General features: G+C 35.0%; 1 non-coding gene across 1 annotated transcript; it reads right to left on the reverse strand.

Moving 5' to 3' along the window:
* Positions 1–2995: 2995 nt before the first annotated feature.
* Trnas-aga (transfer RNA serine (anticodon AGA)) lies at positions 2996–3069 on the reverse strand. Its single transcript has one exon. It is a non-coding gene; the product is annotated as a tRNA-Ser (tRNA).
* Positions 3070–7670: the final 4601 nt, after the last annotated feature.

Here is a 7670-nt window from a genome sequence, read left to right on the forward strand (position 1 = left end):
ATACAAACAGGAACGACTGTTGACTCGGCAACTGCTGCTCAGCTCACTCACTTACTGCACTACACTTGCTGATGATCGCTGCGCTGCTGATGCACTCCGATCGGGCCGAAGAAGTTTGTTGTCGGTTGTTTGGACTCGCACGAGTTGTGTAGAACATGTGTAAGTACCAGTCAGAGGAACCTCCAACGGCAGCGATAAATATGCATCTTCCTGCCTGCCTGTCCGATGGTGATCTCGAACACTCTGTACTGTGATGCAACGATCCAGAACAGAGGTTCTTGAATTGTAGTCTGGACTACGAGCTGAATGTTTAACGGATGATCAATATTCATAATTGGAAAAGATGTGGGTCTGTTTGCGATGGACTGGATTGATCCGTTTGTACAGACTGCGCATTTGCATAATGTCTGCTGTATGATGAATACGAACACTATTCATTGATATATTTTTAACTCTTCGTAATAAGTGAGAAAATAAATTGGAAAGTATTTTGTACCCTACAACCGATCGAAAAAAAAATTCTCATCCGAGACATAGAAGTTTTTGGAATTCAGCGAAACGAAACGAAAAAAAAAAAGATTTCGCCATGCTTAAATTCCGCGGAATTTTATTTCGAACCACCTAAAACCATTTTTGCCTTTCTCGTACAACAAAGTTGTACCGAAAGGCTATCATTTCACTCCGAAAGCGAAATTGTTATAGAAGCTTCGGAGACCCATAGTGTTATATACCATTCGACTCAGCTCGACGAGCTGAACAAATGTCTGTCTGTCCGTGTGTATGTATGTGTGTATGTGTGTCTGTATGTGTGTGCACAAAATCTAAGAAAAACATTAGACAACTTTTCATATAGTAATCCTTAACCGATTTCCTCGCAACAAGTTTCATTCGACAGGGGGAAAAGGATAGTTGATCACTATTACTATAAAACTATAAAACGATCGACCGTTGCGTTTAATGGATATAAAGAAAATGGTACATCGAACCATATTCATCATATAAGGCTGGTGTCTTGGCTAAATGCGAGAAAGGCAATATCACTAATCGGTGAATTAAGTTGGGTTCTTTTTTTTCGAAATACTGCATATCCATACTCAACTTACTTCTGTGATCAAATTCAACGAGGGCTTCGGGAAGACTTCGCCAGACATTCTACCGTAATCTTGAAGATCATCATTGGAAGAAATCCTAATCATGCATAGTGAAAAGATGGATTCACATTTCTTTCGAGACGCGAATAAATACAAACATTAGTCGAATTTTACTACTGTCGAATTCCATAAAAAAAAACTCAACAAGTTGGAAAATCCAATCCAGAGAGCACCTTTCTACATTTACCAAATAAAACTCTTGGATAGGGATCAAATCTGCACGAATATTTTGAGGTTTTTTTTACAATACTCCAAAAAATGGTTGACATCAATACCAACAACAATGTACAGAGAGAGACTATCGCACATTTAGTAAAGATCCGATAGTTGTGGGTGTTTCTGTACCCAAGTAACCAATTTCGCTAAATCTGCCATATAGTGCTACTTTAATGCTTGCAAGTTTTTGAATAGCCGTATATTGGCCCTAAATAGCGATTTGGCGTAATATAGTGCTAATGGTTACTTGGGTAGTTGCAATGGTGTAATTGTAACAAAATCTAAGTAAATAACGCAGCATCCCATATAGGCAATAATTTGTTTGACCTGCCATTACACGAAATAAAAGAAAGCAGGTTAAAAATTTCTCAAAATCTGTAAAGTATCACTAAATTAGCTTATCTTTTTCTCTACTTTGCACAAATACTTGCGGTAGTGTTACAATGGCCGAATGCCACTAGCAGGCCTGGTAGCGAGTCACTTTTAAGTGACTTGGTCACTTTTTTCGGGTCAGTCACTAAAAAGTCTCTTTTTTCGACCTCAAGTCATTAAAGTCACTTTTTCTCGTAAAAAGTCACTATTTTCAACTATTTTGAAACTATCGAGTCTGTTTCATTAAGAACTACGTCGCGGAATAATAAAAAAAAAAGTTGAAATGTTTGAATATTTATCCGTCGGAAGCTGCTTTATTCATGACGGACATGATATGACGGATTTAGAAAAAATGACCACTTAGTATTTTTTTAGCATAGCATTAGCATTGTTACGGTGTAATTCGTAGATTGGACACTAGTGATACTCATGTTTTACTTTTGAGATCCTTATCTAGAATGCTATCAGAAATCAAGAAGGGGAGTGGTCCTTGATTCCAGTCTTAAACAAAAATAACAAAAGCATGAGGATTACTACTCCTGGCCACGCCCATCTTCACCGTAACTAGGGAGAGGAAGGAAGTGTTGATGTAGTACTTACTTAACGAAAGGCCACCGACTTAGCGACACCCTCATAAGTACCACGGAGTTGGATAATGAGGAAGGTATTCGTTGGGTCAGGATTTGCCTGTAGCCTGCAATGTAACCGTGGTAGATCTTAATCCGTAACACACCACGTAAAGGTGTCTACCCAGCATTACGGGTATAAAAATGACCAATTAGTATTTTTTTTACCCAAAAGCTGTTCGCAACTTCTTAGCGACTTCAAATTCACTCTGAATCTCGATGTTCTTATTAGATTTTTAACAGCGATTGGTTGAAGGTTTTTTTTTGTCACAGTGATGCAATTGGGTATATAGTGATGCAAGTTTCTAAATATATTCTAAAGGGCTAATATCATACCCTGCTGAAACTAATATCATACCCTGAAACCTCTTTTAAAAACTAATAAACTCTACACCTTATCAATTGAACTGTTGAATGTTCCGGTTTATCTTTTTAGAAAAGAGTCTGATATTTTCATCTTAATCCTACACAATTTATAATGCATTCCTTGTTATGCCGGGGAAATCATTAATGATCGATGGCTAGATCTTATTTTAACATATATTTTTAGTTAAATATCTCGGCTGTGCATATGCACAGCATATGTTTTGAAATGGACAAATTGATATGAAATTTGCGAAAAAGAATCCACGTGTCTTGGAGGGACTCGAACCCTCAACCTCCTACTCTCTAGATAGGCGTGATAACCCCTACACTACAAGACCACTTAAAGGTCACGTTTGCGGAAAAGCCATCAGAATCCGAGTATCAACCTCCACCGCGGTTAGCTCCCTTTTTTGCAAATTGCAAAGGACTTTGGAAGTGGAACATTTTTTACGTAAAAGATCCCTCATAGAAAGATTTATTTAATATTTTTTTCCGTAAGGAGCCAAATGAATGGTCTCTCGACATCTGCTCCAATAGAGACTAAAAATTTTCCAAAATCTATTCTGATGACAATTTAGGCATTCGAGACTGCATACACTTTGGATATTCCATCGAGAAAAGTCGTGAATTTTTAAAGTTTTTACTATTTTGAGTTTGACTCATCGGTTGGTAGCTCGAACTTCTTGTTTAGGCTTTTCGGAATTCTGAACAAATTCTTAAGGTTTGGAGATGATTCTTGGGTTTCAGATTTATAAACTTTGTTAGTCACATTAAATCTATGTCGAACAATAATTAAAATGAATTTCTATTACAGTTAAACCTCCATGAGTCGATATTGAAGGGAACATTGACTCATGGAAATATCGAGATGTGGAATAGAAAATTCTTGGAAAGCTGTTTGAAGGAACCATCACAGCAACCCAAAAAATATTTTTTACTATGGCATAATTTGCTTCCATGAGTCGATATCGAGTCATAGAACATCGACTCATGGAGGTTTGACTGTATGAAAAGTGCCATTTTCACACTATATTAAACATTATTGCACCTTATTTTGTATGACTTGCCTCAAATTGTGTTAAAATACAAAACTTACAAAAACTTATTAGATTTCATTTGTCATAAGACGAACTATTCCATTTAATTCCATCATTTTGTAAACATTGATCAGTGTCTCATACTTGACTCGACTTGAGAGACTAAAGTCGTCATTACCGTCATTACTGTTAAGGTTGAAATACGTATACTTGTAAAGAATGCAAAGTAATGGAATTAAATAATCCATTACAAGTGAAGACATTTACTAAATAAGCACACAATTTTCTTTTCGTCGGATCTGTCGAATAATGTTTTGGCAATTCATAATTTTTGCGGAATTTATTGTGCCTTAAAATTGATATTTTCGGCCAAAAGATAGTAGAGGGAGACATAATTGAAAATTATTAGTCACTAAAGTCATTATTTTGAGCGGCATTGACCGCTACCAGCCATCCACTAGGCCGAAATAACCATTAGGTGAAAGTCATTTGGTCGAATAGGAGATTTGGCCGAATAGGACATCCGGCCGAATAGGACATTTGGCCGAAAAGGACATTTGGTCGAGTAAGACATTTGGCCGAATAGGTCATTTGACCGAATAGGACATTTAGCCGAAAATGTCATTTGGCTGAATAGGACATTTGACCGAAAAAGACATTTGATGGAATAGGACATATGGCTGAGTAAGACATTTGGCAGAATATGACATTTGGCCGAGTAGGACATTGAGCCGAAAATGTCATTTGGCCGAATAGGACATTTAGCCGAGTAGCATATTTGTAGAATAGCATATTTGGCCGAATATGACATTTGGTCGAATAGCACATTTGATCGTATTTTGAATTTTGACTTTTTTATTTTATTATTTTGAATATTTTGGAATATTTTGAATATTTTGAATATTTTTATTATTTTTTATATTTTTATTTTTTTTAAATATTTTTAATATTTTGAATATTTTAAATATTTTGATAACGGGCTTGGTGGTCATATGGCTACCGCTTCTACCTCATATGCAGGAGGTCGTGGGTTCAATCCCAGGCCCGTTCCACTCCTCCTACTTTATATCTTTTCATATATTTCTCATGTTCTAGCAATCGCTAGAACTGGAATTGGGCTTTCATACCGTTTCCATCTTCTATCCCTATACCTACAACTTGATTAGTTCTAGCAGGTAACTGTTAGAATTCGAAATGAGCCAAAAAAAGAAACAAGGCTCGTTTCGGCACCCTTTCTTAACTATCACAACCCATTAACCTAGACGAACCTCTGCCATAAAACCTAACCCCAGATTCCAATAAAATACCGCATGAACTCGAGGCGAGTGCAGAGGTGCTTTCGGCTTGCAGTGGGCGTGTGACTGCATCATCAATTCCTTCCCATCCCCAATGACCGTGAGGACGTGGCCAGCGCCGTTATCGACCATCCAAAATACTAGAGCTCTCGGACTGTGCACAATGAGGTTGGAGAGCAAATCCCATGCTTCCATCCATTGGTTCCCTGTGCAATTGCGTATTTTAAATATTTTGAATATTTTGAATATTTTGAATATTTTGAATATTTTGAATATTTTGAATATTTTGAATATTTTGAATATTTCGAATATTTTGAATACTTTGAATTTTAAATTTTTTTTCAATCCAATTTTCAATTTTCCTTTCCTCTTGAAAGGAGGCTTCCAAGCCTCTTAAAAGGAGGCTCTTGAAAGGAGGCTTTCAAGTTTCTTGAAAGGAGGCTTCCAAGCCTCTTGAAAGGAGGCTTCCAAGCCTCTTGAAAGGAGGCTTCCGAGCCTCTTGAAAGGAGGCTTCCAAGCCTTTTGAAAGGAGGCTTCCGAGCCTCTTGAAAGGAGGCTTCCGAGCCTCTTGAAAGGAGCCTCTTGAAAGGAGACTTCCCAGCCTCTTGGAAGGAGGCTTACGAGCCACTTGAAAGGAGGCTTCCGAGCCTCTTGAAAGGAGGCCTGAGCCTCTTGAAAGGAGGCTTCCGAGCCTCTTGAAAGGAGGCTTCTGAGCCTCTTGAAAGGAGGCTTCTGAGCCTCTTGAAAGGAGGCTTCCTGAGCCTCTTGAAAGGAGGCTTCTGAGCCTCTTGAAAGGAGGCTTCCGAGCCTCTTGAAAGGAGGCTTCCGAGCCTCTTGAAAGGAGGCTTCCGAGCCTCTTGAAAGGAGGCTTCCGAGCCTCTTGAAAGGAGGCTTCCGAGCCTCTTGAAAGGAGGCTTCCGAGCCTCTTGAAAGGAGGCTTCCGAGCCTCTTCAATTTTCAATTTTTAATTTTCAATTTTCAATTTTCAATTTTCAATTTTCAATTTTCAATTTTCAATTTTCAATTTTCAATTTTCAATTTTCAATTTTCAATTTTCAATTTTCAATTTTCAATTTTCAATTTTCAATTTTCAATTTTCAATTTTCAATTTTCAATTTTCAATTTTCAATTTTCAATTTTCAATTTTCAATTTTCAATTTTCAATTTTCAATTTTCAATTTTCAATTTTCAATTTTCAATTTTCAATTTTCAATTTTCAATTTTCAATTTTCAATTTTCAATTTTCAATTTTCAATTTTCAATTTTCAATTTTCAATTTTCAATTTTCAATTTTCAATTTTCAATTTTCAATTTTCAATTTTCAATTTTCAATTTTCAATTTTCAATTTTCAATTTTCAATTTTCAATTTTCAATTTTCAATTTTCAATTTTCAATTTTCAATTTTCAATTTTCAATTTTCAATTTTCAATTTTCAATTTTCAATTTTCAATTTTCAATTTTCAATTTTCAATTTTCAATTTTCAATTTTCAATTTTCAATTTTCAATTTTCAATTTTCAATTTTCAATTTTCAATTTTCAATTTTCAATTTTCAATTTTCAATTTTCAATTTTCAATTTTCAATTTTCAATTTCCCATTTTTCAATTTTCAATTTTCAATTTTCAATTTTCAATTTTCAATTTTCAATTTTCAATTTTCAGTTTTCAATTTTCAATTTTCAATTTTCAATTTTCAATTTTCAATTTTCAATTTTCAATTTTCAATTTTCAATTTTCAATTTTCAATTTTCAATTTTCAATTTTCAATTTTCAATTTTCAATTTTCAATTTTCAATTTTCAATTTTCAATTTTCAATTTTCAATTTTCAATTTTCAATTTTCAATTTTCAATTTTCAATTTTCAATTTTCAATTTTCAAATTTCAATTTTCAATTTTCAATTTTCAATTTTATTTTCAATTTTCATTCTCAATTTTCAATTTTCTATTTTTTATTTTCAATTTCTTTCTTAAAATGTTCGAATATTTAAATGTATTTTTTGAATTATTTCAAATTTTGAATCCTATGTTCAGTTTTTTTTGTTTCAACATGAGCAAAACGGAGGTACCGTCGTCGGGGGTGACAATGGGTCAAATGGGAATCAGAATGAGTCACTGTTTCAAGTACCGTCGTGCGGGGCTTCTTTTGACTCCGGGGGCTACTTTGGATTTTTGATTTTCTTAAAAAACTAAAAGCAAAAACTTTTAAATTTGAAACAGAAAGTTGCCATCCAACTATCAACAAGACACCCGAATGGTGATAATGGTAATTTAAGAGTAGTTTACGTTATATTTCTTGTTTCAAAACGTCCAAAGTAGCCCCCAATATTTCAAAAGAAGCCCCGCGGCACTTAGAATACTTGTATAATAGATTGAATGTATCTGAGGGCAAGAAGACTATAATATAAGAGACCTTTTTGAACGATTTTGCTTTACGACCTCTAGACTGCCGGTGAGAGTGATGATTATCACCCCCCAGACCCATTGTCACCCCGATGACGGTAGGCATAACTTCTAGGGATTATCCACCACTAAGAATAGTGTTATGTAGTAACTGCATTGTAACTAAAAAATTAAAAATTCTTCAAAATTGTCTTCAAACCACGGTA

The sequence above is a fragment of the Armigeres subalbatus genome, chromosome 2 (assembly GCF_024139115.2).
Source record: "Armigeres subalbatus isolate Guangzhou_Male chromosome 2, GZ_Asu_2, whole genome shotgun sequence".
Classification (NCBI taxonomy): domain Eukaryota; kingdom Metazoa; phylum Arthropoda; class Insecta; order Diptera; family Culicidae; genus Armigeres; species Armigeres subalbatus.